Here is an 18,329-nt window from a genome sequence, read left to right on the forward strand (position 1 = left end):
CATGGCATGAAAAGAGACCTTTCCTTCCAAGATAAACTCTATCTTACACTTTCTTCAAGATCCTACTAAGACGCTTATATCGAGATTTTGGTAATATACTGTTGTATTTCAAATTAATTGGTCCAAAGGCAGATGGTCCATCTATTTAAATTATTTAAACATTGAACAGTGGTAATTATCAAGTGACTCATCTTCAAAGCACAGTACTTATTTTACAGTAAGTAACATAATGACATAAGACACATTTTGAGAGGACAAGAGACTGCCCGTATCATTCTGTGTAAGCCAATTAAGCCTCCACCTGCTGTCCTTGTGTTTCTGGACACCGGGCTTTTCTGTTCCTCTGTTCCACATCCTTGCTCCTGAAACCCACCTCTGACCATCTATTTCATCTTCCATGTTCCCTTAATACTTCTTCAATGCCAGGCTGTCTTGGCCCATCCTTATAGTGCTGGCTGCCTTGTTTCTGGATAACATCCTTTGCTTCTCTCATTTTGGTGTGTTTATCTATATCACATTCACTCACCATGCCATTCTTTAATCCTATCTTTAATCCTTCTGATCTTTATTCATATCCTTAAACCATCTATCCAGGTACATTTACACCCCCTCCCAGATATATGGAGGGGCATTTTGATACTCACAGGTGCAAATTGTTATCATGGGTAACCATCTACCTCTGTCCTGTGTGCTAGTTAACTCTACTAGGGCCATTCATTGAAATACTCTTGCCTGTGAACTTTACAGCCCATTCCTGAGATTGGTGGCCAAATGGGTTTAGGAGGTGGCATGACCCCTACACCGGCGTCCATGCCGCTTGCACCATGCAAACTGGCATGGATACTGGTGCAGTGTCACTTATGCTGCCCCCCCCCCCCGGACCACAGTGGCAGCAAGGCTCTTGGATGCCGACACAGCCTCCTGCCGGTGTCCTCTCAGTGGAAGTCCCCATGCCAGCATCCAGGGAGGTGTTCCTAGGGTGTTATGGGGGGTGGAGCTGCCTTTAGGCAGCTTCCTGACCCCTTTCAACCCGGGAACACTGCCTACAGCAACGGCATTGCCGCACCACCTTTTTGTTGGCACAGTGTCATTATTTGCTATGGGGCTTCCCCCTTCTTCTACATTTTATTTTTAAAATCTCCTTCCCCACACCTCAATGCAGCTGCAAAACCTCTTTGGGGGTGCCGTGGAGGTGCCACAGCCACACCATGTGGCTTTGAGGAATGGGCTGAGAGAGAGGTTTATAGGTGTAAGCTTGAAGCAACTAAATAATGCCGAAGAAGTAGAGTTGGTTTTTATATGCTGACTGTCTCTACCACTTAAGGGAGACTCAAACCAGCTTACAATCACCTTCCCTTCCCCTCCCCACAACAGACACTCTGTGAGGTAGGTGAGGCTGAGAGAGCTCTAAGAGAGCTGTGACTAGCCCAAGGTCACCCAGCTAGCTTCATGTGTAGGAGTGGGGAAACAAATTCCATTTACCAGATTACCCTCCGCCGCTCATGTGGAGGAGTGGGGAATCAAACCCGGTTCTCCAGATCAGAGTCCACTGCTCCAAACCACCACTCTTCACCACTACACCATGCTGCATTACATGCAGAAATCTTTCAAACCAATTGATGAGAGAGATGGGTTCATATCAAAGCTAACAGGGAATGGTTTTTAAAATATGTTGAATGCTGGATCAAAAGTACAATTATAAGCTAAATATAGTCTCGATCCATTTAGATATAGAATTTCTAAATAGATATGAGTGGTGCTTCTTCCCCCCCCTCCCTTTTTCTTTTTCTTTATTGAAGGAGATAAATGTGAAAATGTTGTGTCCCATCACATGGAAAATCTGCATTCTGGCTTAGTGTTGCTATTTTTAAGTCCTCCTTTTCTTTTTTGCATCTCAAAACCCACACCAGCTAATGCTTGCACATTCTCTTCTGTGCTTATTATTCATAATATACTGCTAAAATAAACCATACAATTATGAAATATTTCCATGTCCTATTATTACATGCATTTACTGTAACTGAAAAGCATTATTAAAAGTTCTGCCCGCTTCTGCTTATTTGCATCTTGGTGGGGTGATATTGGCCGGCATGCTTCTGCCGAAGATGGAAAAAGAAAAGGTGTTCTTGGGCACTAATATGTCTCTGCCTTCACGTCTGATTGGCCTAGTGGGGACAGTCACTTTGCTAAGCCAATCAAAGCACTGGTGCGGCACACTTTTTTTCTCCTTGCCTTTTTGGGCGAAAACGCATGGTCGCTTCAGCCAGGATTCAGACAGGATCGAACGCACTTTCTGCATTCAATCCTGGCTGAATCCTGGCTGAAACAGGGAATAAAGGAGGTTTATTCCCTGTTTCAGCCAGGATTCAGCCAGGATTGAACGCAGAAAGTGCGTTCGATCCTGTCTGAATCCTGGCTGAAACAGGGAATAAAGGAGGTTAAAGTGACCATGTGTTTTTACCTTTTCTCTCTGCTGCTTTCTCATTGCCCATTCCCCCACTCTTAATCCTGACTGAATGGGATTCTACTAACTGCTGCTTCTTGCAGAGCTGGGAAGGAAGGACTAAATGTTCCTGAGGTATTTTAACCTCATCACACTTTCCCCCTTTTGTTTATTTTATCATTGTACGAGGGTTAGTGGTGTAGCTTTGTCATGCTTTTGTGCACTTTGTCACAACTTTGAGCCTAGATTCAGCGAGGGAAAAGACAAGGAAAATACTGATTTGGGATAGAGCATGGTTGGGTCAAACTGGTTTTATTAAAACAGGTGTTGCATCAAATCTTTGTGAGGATAAATTTTCACTGTGAAATGTGGGCTGTCAGGGGTTGGAAACAGCCACTCTCTCTCCCTCAAATTCACAGGGGCAGAAATTACATGGGAATAGACATTAAAATGTCCATCTTGCCTTCCACTGAATGAAATGCAGGACAGATGAAGAACGTCCTCATACAGATGCACGAGTCAGATGTTGTACCCACACTGCATTGCATTCAATGGGATGTGTACCCCAATCCACATTCTGTCCCAGTTACGCAACTAGCAGAGCTGGGTCCAGAGTAGGGTTGCCAACCTCCAGGTTGTGGAAATCACAAGCTTTAGCCTGCTCCAATCCACTCTAAATAAACATATACACAAAATACCACAATATTCCCTCCAACACAGAAGCAGACTATGTAGCAGCTAGTGTTGGCCCCTGAGGATGACTGTGGTCGAAACAGGGAGTTATCCGGACCTCTGTAGTTGTTGCCTGATTTTCAGGTACACCAGGGCTCATGAAGGTTACATAACCTCTTGTGGATCCCCATTAAAGATAACTATAAACCACATCGCTGCAACACAACAGTGACAAAGTCAGAAGAATGCCACAACAATGTACCTGTGGAACATCTTTCCTTGTTTGGAAATGGACAAAATATACAAAGACCTTGGCATAATCTTACTAAAATGATAAGGACTTCTGCACAAATTAGTTTTCACGAAGATAGGGTATAGAGTGTAATGAATAATGTTGTAAACAAATGTTTTTTATATTGTGGTATTTTGTGTATATGTTTATTTAGAGTGGATTGGAACACAATAGTAATATAAACATATTTCATAAACTTTGGCAATCTGCTGGTAATTTGCTTAAACCTCCAGGTTGTAGCTAGAGATCAGTTCACCTGGAGAAAATGGCCACTGTGGCAACTGGACTCTATGGCATTGAAGTCCCTCCCCTCCCCAACCCCCACCCTCCTCAGTCTCTGCCCCAAAAACCTCCCACCAGTGGCAAAAGGCCTGGCAACCCTAGTCCAGAGAGACAACATTTCTCTCCTATCCCACACCTGTGACTTGTGAAGTTTCAGAAATGAGGTGACAAAAATGTCATCCTTTGGGGTGATAAAAATGTTCACAAATTCATCTTCCATTTGAGCTCACTGTGTACTTGGATTATTCCTTACTCAGGTTCAAATTTTTAAATTATTTCTGATTTATGCGTTTCGTATCTGGGATATAAGCTGAAGTTCCATTTTTTGTACAGTTAGGCTTACTGTAATCTATCACAATCCTGCGTAGCTGGGGAACAGTTTTATACCTCAGGCTGTCAAGTTTGAGTCCCATGGGGTCTTTGTGCCTGCCTTGAGGGTGAGGCTATTCTGCAGGGCATAATGATTGATTGCTCAAGTTATTATAACAGTGAGACACCACCACCTAATAATTTGTTATATTATTTCAATAAAGTTGTAGCCTGTTTAAAAAACTCAGGTTTTTATGTCTTGTTTGTCTTCTTTCTGCCATCTCTCTCCTTATATATAACGTTCCTGGCATATCCCAACCTTGAACCATTAGAAAACAGTCTCTGTCTTCCATTTTTTTTCTCTTACTTTCTTTTACATCTTTCTACATCTTAGCAGTACTCAAATATTTAATTTTCCATTGCTTTGTTTCACTCTTTTAACCTGGGAGGTTAATTGGAATAGCCAGTTTTAAAGCTTCCCCCCTCCCTTTATCATGAATAGACTATTACTTATGGCCTTTGTCCTCCACTGGCAAATAAACACATGGTATAAATTCTCAGTTCTTGGCACCTGACATGTAATATGGCTCTTTCAAAAAGACAAACCCATCCCCCAATAAAGCTGGGTGAATCTTCCTTTGTTTTCTGTATTGACGTAGGGATGTCCATATCTTTTTCTTAGCATTGACTGGCCTATGTTCTTGGGGTAATGGTGTCTTTCCTTTCTGGGAACCTCCCTGAGGCCAAGGGTTTCCTAGAAAGCATGCTGGTAACAAGCCACCACCACTCAGGACCTCCTGAGAACATCTCGACTGACCTTCTGAGAAGGCATTCTTCCAGCATAGTACTAGACAGTGACAGGGTAGAAGCCTTAGAAAACCTTATAAACAACTTGGTAGCACTCATGCAGTCTAGCATGTGGGGAAGACAGTAAGAGAAATATCCCAAAGAAATAAATTGTCCTAAGCAAAGCAAAAAAAGAAGGAAGAAGAAGGAAGTAGTAGTAGTCGTCGTTGTCGTCGTCTTTCCAAAAACAGTTTATCATCAAAGAGAGGGGGGAAAGGAAAAAGATGGTTGGATTCCAAAGGTGGTGGGAAAAGGGCAATAAAACTCAATACAGGGAAAACAGTCAGAGATGTTCAGATGAAAAGCAATACAGTTATACTAACCCCTACTGAACCTCCTGTGGACTCTGTTTCTGCTGAAGGCTGAAAACAGGGTTAGTGGTTAAGAGTGTTGGACTAGTATCTGGGAGACCTGAGCTACCATGGGACGAATGGGGATTCGAACCTAAGTCTCCCAGATACTAGTTTGTCACTCTTAACCACTACACTACACTGGCTTTCCACTAGAGATCCATTAGAGCTTAGTAGAGAAATATTTAAGATCAACATTATTATATTATAAGCTTTTGTGGACTTGAAACCACTTCATCAGATATCTGTAGGGCTGCCAGGTCCCTTTTCGCCACCGGTGGGAGGTTTTTGGGGTGGAGTCTGAGGAGGGTGGGGTTTGGGGAGGGGAGGGATTTCAATGCCATAAAGTGCAATGGCCAAAGCGGCCATTTTCTCCATGGGAACTAATCTCTGTTGGCTGGAGATCATTTGTAATAACAGGAGATCTCCAGCTAGCACCTGGAGGTTGGCAACCCTAGATATCTGTATTATGCTTAAATGTCAGGATCTGGGTGTGGACTCTCACATATGACTACAGAGAAGGGGAGGGTTTGTAAACAGTGGGCAGAAGGGGGAAAAACATGAACTACATTCACACAGGATGTACACAAGAGGTCTTAAAAGCAGAGTCTAAATCACCCCCGTCCCTATTTTGTAACAACTAGCCTGCTTAAGAATTTTTGGAGAACCTGAAAGTTTTCACAACTTATTTGTGTTATTTTAATTGGTGTTAATAAAAGGCCTTAGATGGCTTTTCCCTTTTACTTTAGTAGCCTAATGTATAGGGTTGCCAGCCTCCAAGTACAACCAAATAACAGCAGTAAAAAAGTGTGCTGCACAGCAATGCTATGATTGCTACATGTATATAATATGAAAAGTCAATAAGAACAATAGAAGATATATACAAAAACTCATAGAAATACAGTAATACACATGAATACAGAGAAGAACCATAGACAAAGTCCAAAGCCAATAAACTCCTTGAGACCAATGTCCAATAGAAGTAGATCTCCCCAGAGTAAAGGTAGAAATTGGGCTTTCAATCAAGATACAATAATCATGCAGTAGATGCGTGGTTCTTAAGTATCCTCATAGAATTGGATTGATAATCCCTGTGTGAACCCTTCATAAGGTAGACAGGGATCCGGATATAGCCCTGTTTCAACTGAGTCTTCGTCAGGATTCAACATGGACTGCTACATATCTTGTTCGCATGTTGATTGGAATGCAAAAGTTCTCTCCGGGCACAAGCTGGAGATCTCTTACTATTACAACTGATCTCCAGCCGATAGAGATCTGTTCCCTTGGAGAAAATGACCACTTTCGCAATTGGACTCTATGGCATTGAAGTCCCTCCCCTCCCCAAACACTGCCTTCCCCAAACCCTGCCCCCAAAATCTCCAGGTATTTTCCAACCTGGAGCTGGCAACCTTACAAATGTAGCTACCTGCAATCTCTTTGTGTTAGGAAGCACAGGGTGACATACAACTTTGTAACGTTCAAATACAACCAAAGTGCAGAGACCAAGACCATTCACAATAGTAGTGGTTGGTGATAATGTAATTTCCCTGGTTTTGTTAAACTGATTAGCACCTGTAATGCAGTAGGTCTCTCACATTTGTATGGAGAGCCCAAATGTATACAAGATAAGAAAAGAGAGACCCATTCATAACAGCAGTTACTAGTAATACTTTCCCCCCTTTGCTATGCTAATTTAACTCCTAAAGAGAGGCAATTATTTTCTGTGGTGGGAAAGATAATCTTTCACTAAAGATAATCTTTTTCTACTACAGAAAGTAATAGACTCTCTTTAGGTGTGAACGATTATCTTTCCCACTACATGAAATAATTGTCTCTCTTCAGGTGTTAAATTAGCATAGCAAGATAAATAGTATTATCACAAAAACCAACGAACAACACAGTGGCACCTTAAAGAGTAACATATTGATTATACTTTCATGGTGTAGAGCCCACTTTAATGTTTCTTGGAGTGTTATCCTCTGTAGGAGTGTGTGTCTGCAGGTGGGCAAAACATTTGGGCCCACTTTACCATTTGTCCGGTAGTAGAAAAGAGCAAGAGTCCAGAAGCACCTTAAAGACTCACAACATTTCTGGCAGGGCATGACCCCTCGTGAGCCACAGCTCACTTCTTCAGATGCAGCTAGAATGTGAGTCCATCTATCCTTAAGTAGAGAAAAGTGAATTAGACACACAATAGCAATGTAAATGTCAAAAGCAAATGAGATTAGTAGATGTGTTTGGATCAGATGTGATATGCAGAGGGATAGTAGGCATGGAGAAATTGGCATTGGTAATGAGACAGGAATCCCAGATCTCTATTCAGTCCAGGAGAATGCATAGTCTTGGGTTTCATTATTAGTTGTAATTCAGCAGTGCCATTGTGTGTCTAATTTACTCTTCTCTACTTGAGAATGGATGGACTCACATTCTAGCTGCATCTGAAGAAGTGAGCTGTGGCTCACGAAAGCTCCTACCTTGCCAGAAATTTAGGGCAACATCCTGCTTCTTCTTGAAAGGTCCACACTTAGTCTCCCTTACTCAGCTTAGTGTTGTAGTTAGGACCATATCTCTGTCTTTCCTCTCGACTATCAAGTATGTTTGTTCCGAATAAAAGCTTTATCTACACTTTAATCAGGTTGTGCACCTTTGCTGTGTTAATTATTGTGCCAACAGGGGTTAGGGTTGCCCAGATTAAGCATGTCTCTGATTAAAGACAGAAAGATCATCAGAGGCTCTTAGGTGCCAGGTAGGCTCGAGCAGTCGAGAACAAAGGAACAAAGATGGCAACCTCCTGTTGTGCACAGCATGAATAGTTAGGCTCACAGAGAGAAAGAATGAAGACCCATCTAACTGAAAAAGGCTTGTTGACTGTTACCCAGACTGACCATCCAGTCAAAGGTGCAGAGCAACAGGCTGTGTTGGACTCATAAGACAACTAGGCAAGAGGTGTGATTATCTCTGGCTTAACAAACAGACAGTTATTAGAATCATAGAGTTGGAAGGTACCACCAGGGTCATCTAGTCCAACCCCCTGCACAATGCAGGAAATTCACAACTATCTCCCCCCCACACCCCCACACACCCCCAATGACCCCTACTCCATGACCAGAAGATAGCCAAGATGCCCTCCCTGTCATGAACTGAAAGGATTAAGGATCATTAAGATGCCAGCTACCAAATCTGTATGGGCAGAATTACAGAGATTGCATATGAAATCCTCATTCAAAATAGGGTTGTCAGGTCCCTCTTCGCCACCAGCGGGAGGTTTTTGGGGCAGAGCCTGAGGATGGCGGGGTTTGGGGAGGGGAGGGACTTCAATGCCACAGAGTCTGATTGCCAAAGCGGCGATTTTCTCCAGGTGAACTGATCTCTATCGGCTGGAGATCAGTTATAATAGCAGGAGATCTCCAGCTACTACCTGGAGGTTGGAAACCCTAATTCAAGAGCCGGGTGTATCTTCAGTTTTGCACATGTTATGGATCACAGAAATAGTAGATAAGTCAAGAACATGGAATCCTGTAGATGTTGTGTAAAAGATCAGCCATTCTGAAAATCAAATATGTGCTGCTGCTGCAAACGCCTATGATCACTCCTTCTAGGGTTGCCAAGTCCCTCTTCAATACCATAGAGTCCAATGGCCAAAGCGGTCATTTTCTCCAGGGGAACTGATCTCTATTGGCTGGAGATCCATTGTAATAGCGGGAGATCACCTGCTACTACTTGGAGGTTGGCAACCCTAACTCCTTCACAACCTTCAGGGAATCTACACTTAGTTGACGAAAGAACTGCTGATTTCTAGAAGAATGGAAATGAAAACCTGGTGTGGATTTTAATTTTTCCATCTCAAATGGACAGCACATAGGGAGGGAGTCCTACACATCAATAGATCTATTTTCAAATTCCTGGGCCCGGTGTAAGTAGCAAAATCTGTGCAGCAGAACAAAGCGAACAGAAAGTAAAGAGACAGTTCTACACAGTTAGAGGAACCCACAGGTTTGCAGAAAAAAATGACTTTTCAATTAGCCCCCAAATTGGGCAACGGCTACAACAAGATCCCAAATTGTGTTTGCATGTGCAATTGGGACACATTTCAGGCCACTGAGGTTGTAAAGGTCCCAAAATAGCACTGGACTTTCATGAGATTTAGGTTCCTTTTTGAGTTGCTGTAGCAACCTGGCTGGAAGTCAAAGAGGGAAATTCCTCACATCACCAATTTGTTGTGTATAAATATAAGGCATATAGAGAACTCTTTCTCCATGTGTGAGCACAATAATGAAACAGTTGCTTTTCTGTCTAAGAGAGGGGGGATAAAATTCACTCAAGGTTTTTCTTTACTATCCTTTTTCAATGGTACTCCCCGTCTCCAGGATTTGTGTTTTTTTTTACAAGATCAACTTCCCTTTCTGTTTCTACTCAACCTTCCTTGAATTTGTCCTCTAACAAATACAAGACTATAAGAGCAGCAGTCTATTATCTCTTCCCTACAGGCAGCTAGGCAGTGCTTTACCCACCATTACCATCTAACTCTTTGTAAGGGTTGCCAGGTTGCTTTGATTGGTGATAAATCACCCGGCACCAGAGCAGGGATTGCGTGCATGTGCGTCCACGCCAATATATATATATATATATATATATATATATATATATATATATATATATATATATATATATATATATATATATATATATATATATAACTAATTGAGGGAGCAACTTGACATAGGGTTGCCATGACCTTCTTCATTACTGGTGGGATGTTTTGGGGGTGGAGCCTGAGGAGGGCGGGGTTTGGGGAGGGGAGGGACTTCAATGCAATAGAATCCAATGGCCAAAGTGGCCATCTTCTCCAGGTGAACTGATCTCTATCGGCTGGAGATCAGCTGTAATAGCAGGAGATCTCCAGCCAGTATCTGGAAGTTGGCAACCCTAGCTTGACATCACTAGCATAAGGGTGGGCTCAAAGAAAATCAGCACACATTACAAGAAGATGGTGGTGGTGGATCCGCACCCTAAGCTTGGAGGAGCAGGATGTTCTCCCAGCTGTTAGGCTGCTTAAGTGGAAGAGAACAGAAAGTGTTATACCCTACATGGAATATACCAGATGCCTACGTTGATCTGTATATGAAAAGTGCCTGGGTGACAGGAAGCAGCATGGAACATATAAACAAACCTACTTCAAGCACCGCTTGCTTGTTTGGCATTATGTACTCCTATGGGAATTTACAAACAAGGCGTAGCTGAATCACAACGACTCCCATATGGTTGCAGTGCTTAGGAGAATGCGGCGATCACTGTGTAGGCTTTTTAAAATAAGGACTTCCTCTGGTTCTGAAGACTTTGACGTGATTAAAACTCATACTTATATGGATCGTCCTGTGGGGGAGTAAAGGGTTATTTTATCAGTGGCACAATTTGTAATCTGACCTCTGAAGCCCAACAGACCTGTAATGTTTGAAGGGGGAGAATGATTGAGAACTCTTAGATTCCAGTTTGTGTGCTGGTACTAGGGTCACCATCTGTCTTTTCCACTGGGATCACCAAGAAAGAAAGAAAAGGGTTACACAAACAGAAGAGTTTAGATCAGGAGTGTCAAACTCAATTGTTACTAGAGTTGCCACGTCCCTCTTCGCCAGTTGTAATAGCAGGAGATCTCCAGCTAGTACCTGGAGGTTGGTGACCCTAATTGTTCCAAGGGCCGGACATGACATAAATGCCACTTGGTCGGGCCGGGCCATGACTCACCAGCCCAGATCAAGAATGGGGTGGCTGCCTCGGATTGCTCATGGGCCAGATAAGAATTCTCAAGGGGCTGGGATATCACCCATGGGCCTTATGTTTGACAGCCCTGGTTTAGATTGTACTGAGGTTTCATGGTGTAACTGGGAGATAACCCTTGCACCAGCAGGTTTCAGGCTAGACAGTTCCTAGATGGCATATCTTCTAGGATTTGTGTTGAACTCCACATTGCAAAATAACAACAATGATAATAATATAATATAATATAAAAAGTGTGGGGAATAAATATAATCAATGAAATTTTACAGCTTTTCATACAACGTGGGTTGATACTTTGCTGAAGGAGAGCAGGGCTATATTATCAAGAAGGCCAACCAAAAGACTAGGGGCAAGAGGATGCATTCCAAACTGGTTATAAAAATTGGGGCTGAGAGGGTAACACTTTCTTCCCTTTTGCCAAAGATGAGGAGGGGAAGGGGTGTTGGTGTTCTATTGTGGGAGTAATAAAAATTCAATCTTTTGAAGATGAACCAGGCTGAAAAGATATCCTGTGTCAATAGAGGTGTATTCTCTCCTTTGGCATGGAGAGTTTCTAAAATATTCTCTTGGGGAGATTTGGAGGTTAGATATGGCCGGGTACTTGTCGTGATTGGAGAAGGGCAAGACTCTTCCTGTCCAGTCATTGAGGTTATGGAAGAAATTGCTGGAATTGGCCCATTGCTTATTGTTTTGGAGATCTGGGTCATTAGTTAGGATCAAATTATCTGGAAAGAAGCTCTGAGGTCCTTGGGGGGAAATGCCCTCGATTGAATCCCTTTTAGGGAGGGTATTTGCATGACTGATGGAGAGCTGCCCCACATTCCTTTCCACCTCAGTGTGTCATTTGATATTTGTTTAATTCAGGCTCAATCTGTCATTTCTGCACCTACACTGAGGTGAACATGTATTCAGAAAGGGGGATTCATAACATAACATAACAAAAATTGGGTTCCCTATGGGGTGAGGGCCACAGGGGCCTCAGGTGAAGATTGTTCATATGTAAGAAATGTGATCATGCTTCCCTCCAGTACAATACTGAAAAAGATGCATAGAACGAGTAAGACAATCCCCTTGTGCGATAAACCATCCTTCCCATTTTTTCAGAAGAGTAGCCATGTTAGCCTGGCATAGAAAATTAAGCAGCAATCAAGTGGCACTGTTAATATTAACCAAATTTATTCTAGCATAAGCTTTTTGTGTGTTGGATAAAGAATCTTGTTTCCAAAATTTTGCTAATAAAGTTCTAGGGTTCTAGCAGCAACTCTCATGTTTTTCTGTGTGTATGTGTTTGTGTGTGTGCGCGTGTGTGTGTGCATGTATGCGTGTGTTATTTCATAATTGAGCCCTGTAGATGACCAAGAGGAAATACGGTTGGGATATAGGGAACTGAATATTTGATTATTATGCTCAAGGCAGCTACCTATTGCTACCACAACAGTAATATAGAATGGAACTGTCAAAGATAGGACATTTTGGAGGACATCGATTCATAGGGTCGCCATGAGTCAGAAGTGACTTAACGGCATTTATCACACACACAAAATGGAAGAGTCTAGGTGCCAGATGCGTACCTCTGTTGCAGTGCCGTTACATAGTAAAGAAGCATTCCTGGCTGGTAAGCCAGGTTTGATTTGCCCCAGTCCAATATGAATAAAACACGAGGCCAGATTGGCTACAAGTCAAGAGCTTGTAGTCAAGAATTTAATTTCAGGAGTTTCTCACCATAGCTGATTACTACCTTTATTCTGGGCACGCTTCTCTCCAGGTGCTGCAGCGGCAGTCTTCTACTTCAGAGGTAACATTATTTCATGCTAAGCACTTTGGGGGTCATTCATGGGGGGGGGGACTCTGGAAATGCACAAAACAAACTGTCTCTTGCCTAGGGAAGTGAGCAGTACATCAGAGGACTGACTCTGCAGTACTTTGAGAGTAGGGCACACGGAGTAAAGGCGCGCACAAAAGGCCACATAAGTGCCTGGATTTTAATATAACATTCACACTTAAGCCCCTCACATGGCTGAAGAAGAGAGTTTTTTTGTTTAAAATGGAAGCAGTTTCTATTAAAAAAGAAACCCTTTGTGTGCACCACAAATTGTACGTCAAATATATTCCTCTGAACTCTAACAAATATAACCATGTGTGTACCATAAGGTTTGTAAAATAAAAGGAAAAAAAAAAGGTTATTTGGGAAGAAAAGCAACAGTAAAAGTTTATATACTCCCAACAGCAGTATAAATTCTTTATATGCATACAAGCCAAAAAAACCTCTACACCAGATCAATATAAGGTGGGATTTATGCCGATATGTATTTTTCTCCCTCAACCACAACTTTTCACAGCAGATGCTAAACCTCACAATTTTTTTGCACAGTACTAATATTGATGGTGAAATAAGTAGTAATGATAAATGTGATTGGTGCAGGAAGGAGAAGGATAAAAGGAAGCTGCTGCTTTTGCTAGAAAACTGTAACTATTATGATAATATTCATATCAGTTTATTTTATAAATAAAATACATCTGCAAAGTATCCTGCAGAAATCCTTTGCTATTAATGTTTGATTAATATGTTTATGGATTTCAACTATAGAAGAGAGAGAGAGATGCTAAAGTGCATGTTGGCATTCTCACATGTGATCATTGAAAGTCCCATTCATGAGATAATCAAAGGCGACAGGGCTTGTAATGTACTTCAGAGACCAGGGCAAATTCCTTCTTCCTTATCACATGTTTAATTCATACCATCCATTTGAATGAGGGATGAAACCTATCCCAGATAGCAAGGTTACTCTCCTAGGTATTCACACATTCATATTAATCCATGTGCTCGATTCTCAGATACTGTGTCACTCATGGCCAGGTCCAGTTGTTTCACTGGTGACCACTTTCTCCAACAGAAATTCATTATTTCCAATAGTCCCTCCATTATTTATATCTGAATTCTGTCCCCTGCCTTTGCCCCCTTAAAATGGTGGACATTTTGTTACGTTAATACTTCTCAGTTGTTCAAGTTGTAATATTAAATGGGTCAGAAATAGAGCTTTGCAAAAAAAAAAAAAAAACAGCTTTTAAAGAATACCTTGATGCCTTTTTCCACTGCATTATGCATTTTATACAGTCTACAATTTGACATCATTTAATGATACAGATTTTATTTTTTTGCTCTTTAAATCTTCAGAACAGACTCAATTGCTCTTCAGTCTTTTGAATCAGGGTATAATTCCCACACGTAGCTTCTTCTGTTTTACTGTTGTTGCTACTAAGACTTTTTCATTTCAGATTTCATGCAAGAAAGATCCTCAAATACATATAATAATTTCCTATTTATTGCTCATGCATTAGGTACACTGTGTGTGCCATATTTCTCAGATGGAGATAGTGTCTTGAGTGGTGTCTTGACATTCAGATCCTTTGTTGGGCTAGATCTGTGAAGCTTAGGCTAGATCAAGCCTAGATCCAGGCTCACAGATCCAGTGGTATGGTCTGTTAGGGCAAAGATTCTGAGTGTAGAGGGTCCTGGCAGTTTGGAAGGCTTTACGTAATAGATCAGGAATCCAAAATATGGAGTATATTGGCAGGTAAGGGGTAGAGCTTATTAGATAAGGAGGTAGAACCAATAACAACAACAAAACTGCTGTCCAAGCAACATCCTCCATCCATGATTTTTACAATCCTTATCCAATGCATTTGAATATGGAGGGGGCACAGCAGTAGTCCTTGTAGAAAAGTGTGAGAAACTTGGGCCACCCTAGACTGCCACAGGGAAGAGCAGTCATAGAAATGTGGCATGGCCGAGAATAGTACTGGAGCAGAGAAGTGAGGAGCTGAGCCTGCCAGCTGGAGCCTCCTATTGGTTCCTGGCTTAGGGTTGCCAGGTCCCTCTTTGCTACCAGTGAATTTTTTTGAGGAGGGTGAGGTTTGGGGAGGGGAGGGACTTCAATACCATAGAGTCCAATTACCAAAGCAGCCATTTTCTCCAGGGGAACTGATCTCTATCAGATGGAGATGAGTTGTAATTGCAGGAGATCTCCAGCTAGTACCTGGAGGTTGGCAACCCTATCCTGGCTAGAGGTGGAGTCTGGGCCCCCAGGTCTGTCAGGACTGATATGTGGAGGGAAAGGGCTGGCTCTGAGACAGGAGCAACCCCCAACACCTCCTCCCTGAGGCTGAGTGGGTTTAATTAAGCCCTCACAGCCTTTACATGCTCCATCCCCTACTGCTTGGGCCAGTCAGCTCTTGGATACTTCCTCCGCCTCCCTCCAACTGAGACCCCTCCCCCTCATTCCCTCCTAGCCAATCAGCTCTCTGGCTGCCTTGGTTCATTGTTGTGTTCTGCCTGTGCATTCCTGCTGGCCAGCTGAGCTGCAGAGGCACGACTGTCAACAGCCTGCCTTCTAGCCGAACCCCTGCTGACCTCTGGCTGTCATCGGGCCATGTCCTTGCTGCTCTGGGATGGCCCATTGGACCCTCTGGGACAGCCCATCAGGGACAGCCCATCAGGATGCCCTGCCCACTCCTGGACAAAAAGCCGTCTCTGGTCTTCGAATCCCATATGCTACCAAGTTGATTCCTTTGACTCTAAGAAGTTTAAAGAACAACCAAACTTTGAAACATAAGTATTATGCCCTACTATCCTTAGCCAGAGATCTGACAAAAATCTACACACACACACACACACACATACACACACACACACACACACACACACACTTGCTGGTTCAGATCTTGCACTTGTAATCACATAATGAACAAGGTTGCTCCAAAGATTATAATGTAATGTTGAATATTTGAAAGTGATATACAAATACTACGTGACACTATTTCAGTGTAGAAATGTGACTTCTTTTCAGGCCTTTTGCTTTAATGCTACTGTGACAGACAAGGGGTTAATCTGCAGCAAACCAAGAGTGGCCGAAGCTCAGAATGCTTTCTGTCTCTCAGAGTGTCAGCTTTCTGGCTTTGCCCACTCTTGGTTTGCTACAGATTAACCCCTTGTCCGTCACAGCTACCTTACGATGCTTTCAAGAAATAGAAAGTATTGGTAGTCTCCCTTTGGAAGACTTATCTTGTGATGGTGTATGACCGCTGCACTAGTTCTAAATCATGAACATCCATGGTTTATTTATGCTGTACTTTTGCTTGAAGAATTAGTCAGTTTTATGGACACAGCTGACAGAACAGCCAAATTTAAAACAGGAGATTTTGCAATTCTCCTTCAAGATTATGAGGCCCAGTCCCTGAACAAGAGGCTGGTCTCCGTTTGACAAGGTCAGGGCAAAGGGCTGTTGCAAAGTTGAGAAGTGTTGCACTGTGGAGCAGATGTTAAGTCAAGGTCCCCATAGTTCATCATAAACATTCTCAATATGTCTAGAACAACTTTACTTATATCCATGTTGTATAATTAATTATGCTGCACCTTTGACATTGTTCAGTACAAGGTAGAAGAATATTCAGGCTTTTGGCCAACTGTTCCTTGGTGAACAAAACAGATGTTAAAGCGTGCGAGTTACTTTACAAACAATAGAAGTTCTGCTAGTATGGATAGGTGACCCCTTTTTTTCTCACTATGAAGGTCTTTTATGCATGGCTGTTTCACTGGCCATTACCCCTCTGACAACTTTGGGTCTTTGTTTGGATTATGCATGCCATTTCCCACCGTCAGAGGTCACCTCCCTCTCCCTTTGAGTTTCCCTGTGTTTTGAGGGAAATGGGCAAAATGCAGGGAAAGTCAGGGGGCAAGCGAGGTGACCTCTGACGGTCGGAAGCAACATGCATAATCCAAACAAAGACCTGAAGTCATCGGAGGGGTGATGGTGAGTGTCAGCCATGCATAAAAGACCAAAGTTATGCTTTCCCCACTCACACTGCAGTTTCCTTCCCTCTCCTGCATAGTCAATAATTTATCAGCTATACCATTAATTGAGTTCAATGTGCACAGAGCTTCATGTAGCTTTGTTATGGAGAGGAAAATATATCAAGTCTGGAATCCCATATCTCTGCCAAACTTCTGAAAGGGCATACTTTGGAGAGGCAGGAGAGAGGTTGGGGGAAGTCTTTAACACTTTTCTACTGCGTTGTCTCTATCTTCCCATCTCTTGGCTGCTTTCCCTAATTGTGTATTTGCTATGGTTGTTGGGGGTGGGGAGGACAGCGGAGGGTAGGGTTGCCAGCTCCAAGTTGGGAAATACCTGGAGAATTTGGGGGTGGAGCCTGAGGAGTGTAGGGTTTGGGGAGAGGAGGGACTTCAATGGGGTATAATGCCATGGAGTCCACCTTCCAAAGCGGCCACCTCCAGGTGAACTGATCTCTGTTGCCTGGAGGTCAGTTGTAATAGCGGGAGATCTCCAGGCACCACCTGGAGGTTGGTAACCCTAGTCGAGGAATGAGTGTAGGGAAGATGAGGGGGTAAGGAAATGGTTAAGTGTCCACTAGTCTGTTTCTTCTCCCCTTACTTACCACTTTTTAGATGGCTGATGGATCTGAGTCACTGTTGAATTTCTTTTCTTGTTTTTGAAGCAAGATATAAGTGTTCCAAATCCTCAGTTTGTAGAACCAATTGTTGTTGCATTGTATATTTTCCTTTCCTTTCCTTTTTTTTTTTTAATACTTACAGTAGATACCCCAATAATCCATTTTGGTTAAAAAACAAAACTTTACGTTGTGCCTGTGGTCGTGTGGGGAGGACCAACATGGTACCAGGGTAGCTATCATATGTGTCCATCAAATTATCCAAATTAGATGATGGGGGGAAACAGTATATTGCATTGGATTGAGATAGTACATATGTATAATCACAGGAATCACTTCAGCAAGAAAGAAATACTTGACAAATCTATTCATTGTTTCACTGTATTTTTAATGACTCTTTCAAAGTATTTTCCCCTCAAAGCCATTGCACATTTTTGGACGCAGTTTTGAAAAAGTGAGTGAGGAAAGGATTGTGCGTCACATGCAGAACAAATACTTTGTTTATCAGATGTAATTGTGGATGAGAACTTTTTCATTAAAACTACAGCTTGCTGCTGGTTCATAGCCTGTAGCTAGTAGCCTCGCATAAACAGTTTCTTCATATAATGGAATTATTAGGATACGATCCTTCCCCCTGGCCAAGAAGGAATCCTAATAGAACTTAATACAGAATAACTTTGCACCTCATAATTATTTTTAAGACAATGTTCTGCCCGTAAGGAAAGAAGAATTTCTGTTGAGAAAAACTATCCCCCTCCAAAGCTAGAGGTATTGTTTACAATTCATGAAACGTCTGCTTTAATTTGTCATGTGGTTTTATCCATAGCTTTTCTATAAAAAATGGCATCCTCAGATGAGCTTGTCAGTGAGTAGAAAAGGCCAACTTGTTGCCTGA

General features: G+C 42.4%; 1 protein-coding gene across 1 annotated transcript in view; it reads left to right on the plus strand.

The window, feature by feature from the left end:
- The window catches only part of CSMD3 (CUB and Sushi multiple domains 3), a 712,581-nt gene that overhangs the window by 326,647 nt on the left and 367,605 nt on the right, over positions 1-18,329 (plus strand). The gene's annotated exons all lie outside the window — the stretch shown is intronic.

The sequence above is a fragment of the Euleptes europaea genome, chromosome 8, assembly GCF_029931775.1.
Source record: "Euleptes europaea isolate rEulEur1 chromosome 8, rEulEur1.hap1, whole genome shotgun sequence".
Taxonomy (NCBI): domain Eukaryota; kingdom Metazoa; phylum Chordata; class Lepidosauria; order Squamata; family Sphaerodactylidae; genus Euleptes; species Euleptes europaea.